The sequence below is a fragment of the Pagrus pagrus genome, assembly GCF_965226575.1.
Source record: "Pagrus pagrus genome assembly, chromosome: 7".
In the NCBI taxonomy this organism is placed as follows: Eukaryota; Metazoa; Chordata; class Actinopteri; order Spariformes; family Sparidae; genus Pagrus; species Pagrus pagrus.
The window spans coordinates 30,743,298-30,756,019 of NC_140191.1; positions in this window are offsets into that span (position 1 = coordinate 30,743,298).

The window sequence follows — 12,722 nt, forward strand, 5'->3', positions numbered from 1 at the left end:
CTGCTGGGTATTAGCTTGTATGGTGTGTAATTTGAGCTTTTCATTGGGGATAGTTTCTAGTTGTTAATTTTGGTGCCCTTTTCAGGCCCATTTCTCGGTCTGGCTGCGCGCTGTGGTGGAACGCCTTCCTGGCCTGCACTCTCTGAAGTGACTTCTGTCTTGTCTTTTTCACTAGTCTCTGCTGTTACTTTGCAGACTAGCCTTTCTTTTATGAGTCCTTGGCTGGCTATTACAATTTTATAGAAATTTACCATCCAAGTGGTTCATTTTATATTTTGGACTGTTTACACTGCTACTGTATCAGGCCATGCAGCCTGGTCTGCACTTGTCTCCACTGACACTGGATTGAAGCCTCCTTTAGGGCATTGTGAATGCTACTGGGACTCTGTTCTTGAATTTGATTGATTTATGGTATTATATTTTGATTGCTGTCCTATTTACTGTGCATTTATTTTCTGTGTTTTGCATGATTATCAGTAGTTTTCTTGGGAAAACTGCAACACTGTATTTCTTATTGGGGCCTATTGTCCACCTTCTGCAAAGTCTGGTGCTATTGAAAAATTACTTAAATTAATATCTGCCCATGAAAAATCAGAAATTCTGTTTCAGGTGTGTCAAATGCTTTGAAAACTCTATGTAACAATTTTAATTTAACACAGTTAATCACTGCCCCAACAAGGCCTAACACAAATAATCCTGAGCATGGTTCTCTTTTTTTCAAACATTTTGTAGATCTAGCCTTCTTGCATGACTTATATCTCAGTGACATCTCGTGCTCTGCTTCTATCCCTGACCCTCATATTGCTCTAGATCACTTCATTAGAGCCTTTAATTCTGCCACGGACAAGCATGCCCCTTTTAAGAAACTTAGAGTAAAAAATAGAAGCAATCCTTGGTTCATCTCAGATTTCTCAAAGATGCTAAGGGTCAGAGATACTGCCTGGAGCAAAACACGTGCCTCTGGCTTGAGATCTGATTGGCAGGATTTTCACCGACTGCCCAATCAGTGTTCTTGCCATGATTCGTAAGGCCAAAACATCTTAGGATCTCTCTTCCCTATCCGATTGTAGTGGAAATCCAGCAAAATGTTGGAAGACTGTTAAGACCTTATCGAATTGTCACACTTCAATATTACCAAACCAAGTAACTAGTGACTCTTCCAAAATTTCTGACAAACAAGAACAGTGTGATGCCTTTAACAAGCACTTTGTTGCTGCAGGCAATTTCTTTGAGAATTTTGGTTTAACAGCTATTTACTCAGTTTGTGATGCTCCTACTATCTCAGTTAGCTCTAGGCCCTGTAGTTTCTCGTTTAGGCCCTTCTCTGGTCACAAAGTATTTGAAGCCCTGTGTGGCGTTGATCCTAAAAAGTCTACCGGGGCTGATCAGTTGGATCCACAACTTTTACTACTAGCTGCTCCTGTTATAACTGATGCTTTGACGCATACTTTTAATTTAACTTTAATAACTGGAAGTATTCCAACTGTGTGGAAAACTGCCTTCGTTTCTCCATTGCACAAAGGTGGTCCTTTGGATTACTTAAATAATTATCGCCCAATCTCTAAACTGCCTTGTCTGGCTAAAATATTAGAGCGGCTTGTTAATAGTCAATTGAAAATGTTTTTATCTACTTTTAATATTTTAAATCTTCATCAGTCTGGTTACAGATCTGCACACAACACTTTGACAGCAACAACTAAAGTTGTCAACTATATTGTCCATGTGTTAGATAATAAACTGGTCTGTGCTGCTCTTTTTGTTGACCTGTCTAAGACATTTGACACAGTGGACCACTCGTTACTTTTAAAGCACCTTGAAACCATTGGTTTTGACAGGAAATCCCTTAATTGGTTCAAAAACTATTTATCAGACAGATTTCAATGCTAGCGGATGCTTATCAATCAAATGTTTTAAGTGTATTAAAAAGGGGTTCCATAAGGATCCATCTTAGGCCTATTTTATTTACTCTTTCTATTAATTTTTTTAGTATTGGCATAACAAATAGTACAGTTCTTCAGTATGTGGATGACACTATCATCTATTCAGTCGCCCCCTCTGCTGATCTAGCGCTTAAAAACCCACAGCCTTATTTTCATATTATAGAGCCAGAGGCGGGGCTTCCATGGTGGAATCCTGCCAATGGTCATTGACTCGTGGTAATGTCATTGTGTGACATAATCATTGTGTAAAGCTCTTTAACAACGCTGCATGTTAAAACAGAAGCAAAGCTGAAACCTTGTGTGACTAGACTGTGTTAAGAACTCATGAAGGCTTTTATTTTGGAAAAAATACAAAGGTGTGTATCTATCGCGATTTCTGTTGATCTTGTCTGGCGCGGCTTCCGTGGTACAAGCGGCTGAGGGAGATTCGTATGCATGCGGGAGCGTGCCTCCAGGCAGATACAGTATAGTGACTGTGTAGGCAGTGGGCCAGTGGTCCAAGTGTATATTCAAACCTGTGTGACCTTATCAGTATAAAGTGTCACAGTTTGGCATAGCTAGTCACCTGCTCATTTCTGCCTGCCCTGTCACCAGCCTCTCTCATCTGTTCTGTCAGCTGCTCCTCATCACCAGTCAACCCAGTATATATACTCCAGCCTCACAGACACTCATGGCCAGATTGTTCTTTGTCATTTATGCAAGACTCTCCAGCACTTCTCTCCGCACTGATTACCTGCTGCCAACCCTGCCTGCCTCTGACCAACCCATCTTGAACTCTGATAAACACTTTTCCTCTTGCCTTCTCTGTATTATTTATGTATTATTGCCTTTCAGGAAATATCCCTTTTATCATGTATACCTGTATGGAGACTGATTGTAACCTGTCTGCCTGGAAAACACTTTGGGTCAACTCCTGACCTCCTTAGTCCTAAGGCCAGGAATGTTGGATTGTTTGTCTGTTTTCTCTCTACCAGTAATATTACCTGCTTTCTCCTCCAGCAGAAGGTTTTATAAAGTCGCCCCCCAAAAAAACACCTTGTGCTCTGGATTTTTCATCTGCGATTCCGTTGTCATGACAGCAGGTGAGCCATGTGTGGAGGAAGCTTTTTTTTTGCGATCAAATTTTTATTTTCATTTTCATTAAGTCCAACAGAAATATTCCAGGGGATACAATATTATTAGGATGGATTCTCAAAGAAAGACAGTTGGCCAAAGACATAAGAACGTGTCATAGTATTAGTATAGTCACAAGTATTGATGATATAATAATAATAAAATAAAAAGTGTGGAGGAAGCTTGTTGTTAATTATGTAGCTGATCCAAACCAACATTCACCAAATGATATGGTAACAATCAAGTTTGTACAAAACAACGACATTAGATATGAAAGGTGGCTTCACAGTGTGTTTACAGGAGGGATGTAACACCAGAGAGCATCTCTTCCTCTGTCTGCATAGCAGGGACGTGCACATGATTATAAAGGTGCAGGGGCTCAAAGTCAGAAAAGGGCAGTATGTCAGGCCTTAATAACACAACACAATATGTAGATTAATGTAAAATTAATAAACAAAGTATAGAAAGCTAACTACTTAGCTGTGTATCCTGTGTAGCTATGAGTGATATGCAATTGCCATTTATTTTGTGTCAACAAATTATTGTCAACATGAGTTCATTCACATTGTCACACACACACACACACACACACACACACACACACACACACACACACACACACACACACAGAGCTTACGTAGCCTGAGACCTATATTAGCTAGACAATACGCTAGACTAATTTCCTGAGTTCCCGAACCCGAGTCATGACTTCCGAACTGGTTGGCTAAGACTAATATGATATTTTTTCCAAGGTTGCACATTAACACAGCTTGCATAACAAAAAGAAAATCATGGGAGAGCAAGTGTAAACTAGAAATACAGGCTACACATCTAAAAATGTGACAAAACCAAGAAGTTACTACTGTGACTGCTACTGTGAACGTTAGCAGGAACAGCAATGTTTACAACAGCAAAGTCACAATAAACTCAATATCTGGAAGAAGTTTTAAGATTTGTGGTGAGTTCAACAGCCTACACAGACAGCTGTCATATTATTCTTAACTCTCATTAACAAGCAGTTAGCTTAAAGGATAACTACCGTTTTTTACAACCTGGACCTTATTTCTAGCAAAATATATGATCATTTACTCACCCAGATAACTTTGGTGTCATTTGGCGTCGTTCGGACGAAATTAGATCCAGTGTAGCGCCGATATATCCATATAATGCGAGTGACGGGGCATCGACACACAGCCTCTATGACCATTATCTGCCACGAAACTAGTTCATTTCACCAATATTTTGTTACGATATGCTCGTGCTATTCCCCTCTGAGTCCGGCTCGTCTATTGTCAACATCCGGGGTCTGTAGGTTGACCTACTACCTCTGACCTGGAAGATGTCGTCTCTGAGCTGCGCGCGCACCCTTGACAGCCGGCTTGTTTACCTGTAGCTGCTACTGCTAGTTTGACCCTGGATGTTGATAACAGACGAGCCCGGACTCAGAGGGGAATAACACTAGCGTATCATGACAAAATATTGGTGAAATGAACTAGTTTCGTGGCAGATAATGCGTTATATAAAGGCTGTGTGTCGGTGCCCCGTCACTCGCATTATATGGATATATCAGCGCTACACCGGATCTAATTTCGTCCGAACGACTTCAAATGACACCAAAGTTATCTGGGTGAGTAAATGATCATATATTTTGCTAGAAATAAGGTCCAGGTTGTAAAAAACGGTAGTTATCCTTTAACAAGCACAAATGGGCGCTTTTCTGAAATATGACTCATATTTAAGCATGTTGAATGAGTGGAAGGCGACTTGTTAGCCCCCACAAGGAAGTTACGTTAATGGATTTATAACTCACAAAGGTTCAAGTCGCATCATCATCATCTATGTGCGTGGTGGAGTTCTCGACAAGGCAGCGGCTCTTGCTCTCGCTCTCAAATCAAATTCAAAGGGGCTTTATTGGCATGAAAGTTTAACAACAATGTTGCCAAAGCATCTGTCCAAACACTCGGACAGAACACAACAAATAACAACACAAAACACAACACCAAGATTGATTTACATTAATTATATATACAGTATATACATTGTGTGTGTGCGTGTGTGTGTGTGTGCGTGTATCGGTCACTCACTGTCCCTCAGGTTGTGGCATGTTGACACATATTGGGGAGCAAGATATGCCCTATCTCCTTCTCCCAGGAGTGTTTCTCTCTCTCTCTCTCTCTCTCTCTCTCTCTCGCTCTCAATTCAATTCAATTCAATTCAATTCAATATGCTTTATTGGCATGAATGTAACAGAGACAGTGTTGCCAAAGCGTTAAGTAATAATGTGATTACAGTAAAAAAAAAAAAAAAGCAAAAGCAAAAACGTATAATTCGTAAAATCAAGAAAATAGTAGAAGACAATGAACACTTGATCTGTGTGCGTGTACTTGTGAAAGATTGTGGAAGTTTGTGTTGAAGTTGTTAGTGTGTCTGTGTGTGTGTGTGTGTGTGTGTGTGTGTTGATGTTGGTGGTGTATGTGTGTGTGTGTGTATCAGTACCTGATACACTCTCTCTCTCGCCCCTCTATTAGAGACAGAGTGGAGCCACAGCGGACAGCGAAGTGGCTATAGGCTCAACACACACACAACACCGTATTACATGGAAATACGTACAGTAGATAACCGTGGCGTTTTTATACCGCTGTTTTTTTTACACCCCTATGCACAACAGGAATTTATTTATTCATTAAAAAAACACACAAAAAGGGCACTTTTCAATACGAGGCAAAAAGGGCAGGGGCTCAAGCACCCCTTGGGCCCTATGTGTGCATGTGCCTGCTGCAGAGCATGTGTGACTGACAGGAGAAGGGAGGTGAAGAGCGAGGGCTGGCTGACTGTCACCTAGTTAATCGATCACGGATGGTGTATTCTCTCAGAGGGATAAAAATAAATAAATAAAGTGGGTTGCCAAATATACCTGGGCGGACCACCAAAGTGAAGTGTATACACATAAGGTACATATTCCTAAAAGCACATTGAGCATGAAACATAGCACATAATATCCTCAGAAGCAGCTCTGATTCTGCAGCACACTGATTTTGGTTTAGCAACAGGTGCGGCTGATGTATGAAAGAATTCTTCAGCCTGTTGTGTTTAAATGTAAATCACCTGTTGGAGGACAGAAGCTGGTATTCTCTGTGTAAAACATGCAAGGAGTCAGAAGAGAGTCTGAGCATGCTCTTGTTGTGGGTTGCTTGAAAGGAGTGTGTCACTGCTGGCCAACAATTTTAGCACAAATTTGTAGTTGATCATATACTGTAATTTATTTTTAATTTTTACAGATATGCTGCTCTGGCTCAGCAGCCTATCAGCGTTGCCATATTTAAGATAATTATTGCATGTGTACGATAGTTTTGCCTTCTCTATATGTACAATCAGCAATCCCAAAAAATATACTCCCATACTGTACAATAATTTGTCAGTGTTCTGATGCTTATATTAGGAGTTGATTTTAGCACACAACGTCTTATTTGAATTAATTTCCTGACATTATCAGTATACTATATTGTGGATTCTACCTCTGTCAAGCTCCGGGGCTGGAGCTGATCCCAGCTGACATTGGGTGATGGCGGGGTCCACCCTGGATAAGTCGCCAGTTCATCCCAGGGCTGACATATAGGGACAAACAACCATTCACGCTCACATTCACACCTACGGACAATTTTAGAGTAACCGATTAACCTAACTTTTTTGCATGTCTTTGGATTGTGGCAGGAAGCCGGAGGACCCGGAGAAAACCCACGCAGACACAGGGAGAACATCCTAAAACCTTGTGTTGCTAATTTATCCATGGTTACATCATGTCTGAATGATGTCAAATGCTTTATGTCCAATTATTTCCACCTAAACATCTATAAATCAAATTGTGTTGTGATTCTGTTTCTGTACAGTTTAAACAAACAAGATGTTACCTGTTAATAAGAGCTTTAGAGGTGCTGGTAGGTACAGTATATGACCTTTAGACAGGGCAAGGACAAAAAACAAAGTCGACAAAGAACAGAATATGGGTGTGAGAATGGATTCAGATGCAAAGGGGGGAGAGGAGTGTCTGCTCTGATTGGCTCTTGCTCCTTCCTGGCTCCCCGACCAGAAATCTAGCCTGCTAGATATTCAGCTGGCATCAGGAAGCTCTTGGTGAGCCCTGGATCGCATCTTTGAACAGTTCACACTCACAGGAGCAGGCACTGACGATGCTCCAGCTTGCCCTGTCACATTTTTTTATCTTAAAAAATGTAATCCATTGAATTTCAACAAAGATGGCTTCAAATTCAGTCCCTCATTTAGCCCTCTTTGACTATTGTGCTAATTTATTTATCCAAAGCACCTCCCTTTATAGGATCAACCACATTGGAGTTTCATGGAAATGTATAAGGTAGCATATATAGTGCAGCATACAGTTTGCATAGACTACTCCAATTCAGCCATGAGTAAAGTGGCACCTCTCTGTCTAGAATAAGATCGTCTGTATTTGCGCTAAAGTGCAGAATAAAAGGTTCTTTACTTGCAGTAAATCGTAAAAGTGTGTACGGTAGGCAGGCTGCAATGAGCTATATACAGTCAATTTAAGCTGTATAATCAAATATTTGTTAACAACTGTGGAAAATGAACGTAAAGCTACATTATACTGGTAATCTCAATGTGTATGGGAACACTGACGTCAGTGTCTCTACATCGCCTGCAGAAAAAGTGAAAAGCCTTAAATCACAAACCCTCTCAGCCCTCAGAGTGGCGACCAATTATAACAAACATGTTATTTTCCTATCAGCCTAATGAGTGGTTATTAAAAAGTTCCTTTCACTCTAATAATTGTTTTGATGATTTATGGCTGAGTGGAATGGACTGCTCCAGAGAGGCTGCTGACGAGTTCTAATGATTTCTCCTTTTTCGTCTTTTCTTTTTCTTTCCTTTAGCGACACCTCACACTTTACAGGTCTGATTCAAGGGCTGCTGTTGAGAGTGGCGTGTGTGTGTGTGTGTGTGTGTGTGTGTACACTCAGTAATAAGTGTTACAGTGATGTCTTTATATCACTCATTACATCATTCTACATCATAATTAGAGATTGCATGAGAGGTGGTGTATTTGCCTACAGCCTGGACTGTGTGTGTGTGTGTGCGTGTGTGTGCATGTCCACTTGCTGAGACAGTAGCCCTCTCTCTTTTGATATAACTTCGCTGAACAGACCTCATCTGTGTGGTGACCTGGGAGGAGCATGGGTCGGACCTCCTGGCCATTTCACTGAGAGTGGGGACCCCCTTTGAGCCTTCTCACCAGACTGAGCCCCTGCGCTGCCCCCTGAGTGAAGAAGTGTGTGCGTGGGTGTGCAGGGCTGCTCTGTGTCACTATGGTGATGTCATCCGTCTGTTTTGGAGATATAAGGCCCTCTGCACGCATGGTGCACACTGCAGAAATGAATGGAAGCTAAACATGTGAGAGATTGGACCCCTTTGGCCCCCTTCACTACTGATGAAAAAATGAGGGTAATACTCCTGGGAATGAGACTCAACAATCAACTATCTTTCAGATAAACTAAAGAAACTGTGACAAAGAGAGACATTTGGATCTTCAACTTAAGGGCCTTAACACACAGCAGGATACTGAAGACGAGCTGGATGCTCCATATCTGTACATTTATTTGTTTTGATGGAATGACAGCCCACTAGTCATCTCTCCTCATTGCAGAACATTTTATTAAAAGTGAAGTACTAGTACCTATGTTGAGGAATCATCGATTCTTTGGTGTTTTTTCTGTCATTTTCTGCCTGTACATGAAAACTGCTATGGCGAGGTCATTACATAACATAAATCTTCTCTTGCTAAAAAAAACAGCATAAAAAAACAGGTTCAATTTCATGAAAATCTTCTTACTCTAAAGTTTATCTTGGCAACTTAAGTATAGAAGTAACTAAAAAATGCAGTTGAATAATTATTTCAGTAAATTGATTTCCAGCAACATGTGCAGGAGTGTTGATCTCATCCTCAACATTTCTGGATGCATTCTTGCTCTGACACATCTCCAAACTTAATCCTGTTTACAAAACGCACATTAGCTCCAGTGGACTGACGGGTAGATAGTTGGGATAAACAAGCACAGGACGTTCACCCAGGAGACTGCTGTTTGTGTCGAATGTGAAACCAAAAGTCAGCTGTCAACAATGACCAAAAAGGGAGGACATCTTTCAGTCTACAGTGAGTGAGGCTGTGTGTCAAACAGATGCAGAGCAGCTTGTGTGGTCTCACCTCGGCATCAGATAAAACCAGGATCAAGTCCCAGCATGAAGTCTACATATCTCCTTTCATTCATCACCCTCCCAAATCAAACCCCTGTCTTCTTAAAAAACACGTGTCCTGTTGCAAATTACACATCTCATCACGCTGATACAAATTTGTTCTGTATCTCACTGACAACCACAAGATTTCTATGGAGCTCGAGGCGAATGTCGGACTCAGTGCACCCTGATCCTCATTGTCTCACCTCTCTGTCATGGTTTGTTTTATTTTGCAGTTTTTTCTCGTGTCATGCTTTACTTCCACTTCCTTCTTTTGTCTGTTTTCCCACCCTGCTTATGTGTACACCTGTGTTCCATTAGTTCATCATTCCTGTGTTGTTCCTCTGTCTCAGGTGTTGTCCTGCCTTTCCGTTTTGTTTTACCAACATTTGCAGTATTATAGTATGTATTATAGTGATTTATACTTTGTTTTTGGTTTGCGCTTAGTTTACTTTTTAGCTTATTGATTACTTCTGTTTTGTTGCCTGCATTTTTGCCTGTCATCGTTTTAGATTGATGGATTTTGCACTTGGACTTCAGCTCTCATTCAAGCTTGCTTTTTAATGTTTTAACCCACCTGCCTCAGAGTTCTGCATTTGGGTCCTCTTTTAGCAATCGTGACACTCTGCTCTCCTCTCCATTATCCACCTTCACTTCCACATCCTGTTTTCACCTCCACTGCTACTTCCTCCTCTCACTCCTCTTCACTCCTCTCCTTTTATCTCTCCATTTCAACTTTTCTTGCCCTTTTCACTGATCCTCATCTTCCACTGCCACACCCTAACCTCAGCACCTCCTGGCACACTATCACGTGTCACATCACATCACACATTTAAATAAAACATGCGGTTTTCAAGCTCTAGCACACACTCAAAGCTCCCTTGAGGCTATACCTAATAATTTTTCAGTGTAACGAAGATTTGACACTAATCGTTTCTGAAAGAAGCCAAGAAAAAAGTCAGACACAGCAGGCCCTGTGGCTGTCTTCTGTCCTGTCGGCTCACAGTTGCATTCAAACAGGGTGTGAAGATGCTGGGAGAGACTTTATGAGGGGAGACAAGGATACCCATGGGTGACTCCTGGCGGGTGTCAAATGGAACACCCAGAGGCAGTTGGATTGGCATGTGAGTGGGGACAGGGAAGCTGTGCAAGCAGCTGAATGGTAATGAGGAGATCATGCAGAGATGAGCTGTAAGAACAGAATGAGGTTCAGTCTGAAAAGAACACACACCAAAAAAGTTCTAATTAATACTGCCACCCTAATAGAAGCAGTCATTGAGAAGCTAAAATATGATTGCGGAGACTCCAGGGTCGACTGATGAACTGGTTCAATGAAAATGGAACAGACTTTCTTGAACTTGCAGACACATGGACTCTGTGGGCACTAGCTTTGTCACGATACTGGAATTTCTGACACTGATACAATACCTTGAAAAATATTGATTCGATACCATGGTGGAAAATTAAGATTTAGTGATTAATTAAGTGAACAACACCGATCATCTTGTCACAATGGCACCTGTCAGTGGGTGAAATATAGTCGGCAGCAAGTCAACATTTTATCCTTGATGTAAATGAGTTGGAAGCAGGAAAAATGAGTAAATGTAAGGCCCCGAGTGACTTTGACAGGGGCCAAACTGTGATGAGTCGGACTAGGTCAGACCATCTCCAAAACTGCACTTCTTGTTGGGTGTTCCTGGTCTGCAGTGGTTGGTACTGACCAAAAGGTGTCGAAGGAAGGACAACCTGCGACAGGGTCGTGGGTGCCCAAGGCTTATTGGAGGGCGTGGGGACCGAAGGCTAATCCGTGTTGTCCCATAGAAGTGCTACTGTAGCACAATTTGCTGAAAGAGTTACTGTGACCTGGTCTGATTTATCATGATTTTTTTTAGATCATGTGGATGGTCAGGTGCGTGTGCTTCGCTTATCTCGGGAAGAGATGGCACCAGGATGCACTTTGGGAAACAAGGCAATCTGGTAGAGGCAGTGTGATGCTTTGGGCAATGTTCTGCTGGGAAACCTTGGTTCTGCAATTCATGTGGATGTTACTTAGACACGTACGACCTACCTAAACAGACCAAGTCCACCCTTTCATGGACACAGTATTCCTTAATGGCAGTGGCCTCTTTCAGCAGGATAATGCACCCTGCCACAATGCAAAAATGGTTCAGGAATGGTTTGAGGAACCCAACAATGAGTTCCAGGTGTTGACCTCGCCTCCAATTTCACCAGATCTCAATCCAATCGAGCATCTGTGGGATGTGCTGGACAAACAGTCCGATCCATGGACGTCCCACCTGGCAACTTTCAAGACTGAAAGGGTCTGCTGCCAACGTCTTTGTGCCATATACTACAGCACACCTTCAGAGGTCTTGTGGAGTCCATGCCTTGACAGGTCAAAACTGTTTAGACAGGTGGTAATAATGCTTGGCTGATCGGTGTATGTCAAAGTTTGTGGACTTTGTGTTGCGCAGAACAGCATCTAATACCACTTCTACAACGAAATTAGCGAGTATATGAAGGTTTTTTAAAGACAGGTAAACCCACTCCTTTCCCATTGCCAGGAGGAAATACGTTTTAAGCGAAATGAGACATCCTTTCCTGTGAAGCAACGTTGGGTTCTGATCACAGCTGGATCAGCTGTCAGTCAGCTTTAAAGGATAAGTACCGTTTTTTACAACCTGGACCTTATTTCTGGCAAAACATATGGTCATTTACTCACCCAGATAACTTTGGTGTCATTCGGCGTCGTTCGGACGAAATTAGATCCAGTGTAGCGGCGATATATCCATATAATGGGAGAGACGGGGCAGCGACACACAGCCTCTATATAACGCATTATCTGCCACGAAACTAGTTCATTTCATCAATATTTTGTTATGAAATGCTAGCGCTATTAGCCTCTGAGTCCGGGCTCGTCTATTGTCAACATCCGGGGTCTGTAGGCTGATCTACTACCTCTGACCTGGAAGATGTCGTCTCTGAGCTGCGCGCGCACCCGCGACAGCGCGGCTTGTTTACCTGTAGCTGCTACTGCTAGTTTGACCCCGGATGTTGATAACGGACGAGCCCGGACTCAGAGGGGAATAGCGCTAGCATTTCATAACAAAATATTGATGAAATTAACTAGTTTCGTGGCAGATAATGCGTTATATAGAGGCTGTGTGTCGCTGCCCCGTCTCTCCCATTATATGGATATATCGCCGCTACACTGGATCTAATTTCGTCCGAACGACGCCGAATGACACCAAAGTTATCTGGGTGAGTAAATGACCATATGTTTTGCCAGAAATAAGATCCAGGTTGTAAAAAACGGTACTTATCCTTTAACAGCTGTGGAGACTATTGATGAATTGTGTCTGCACACTAAATGCAGAGAGCTCTCAAACTAATTATGAGACTGTG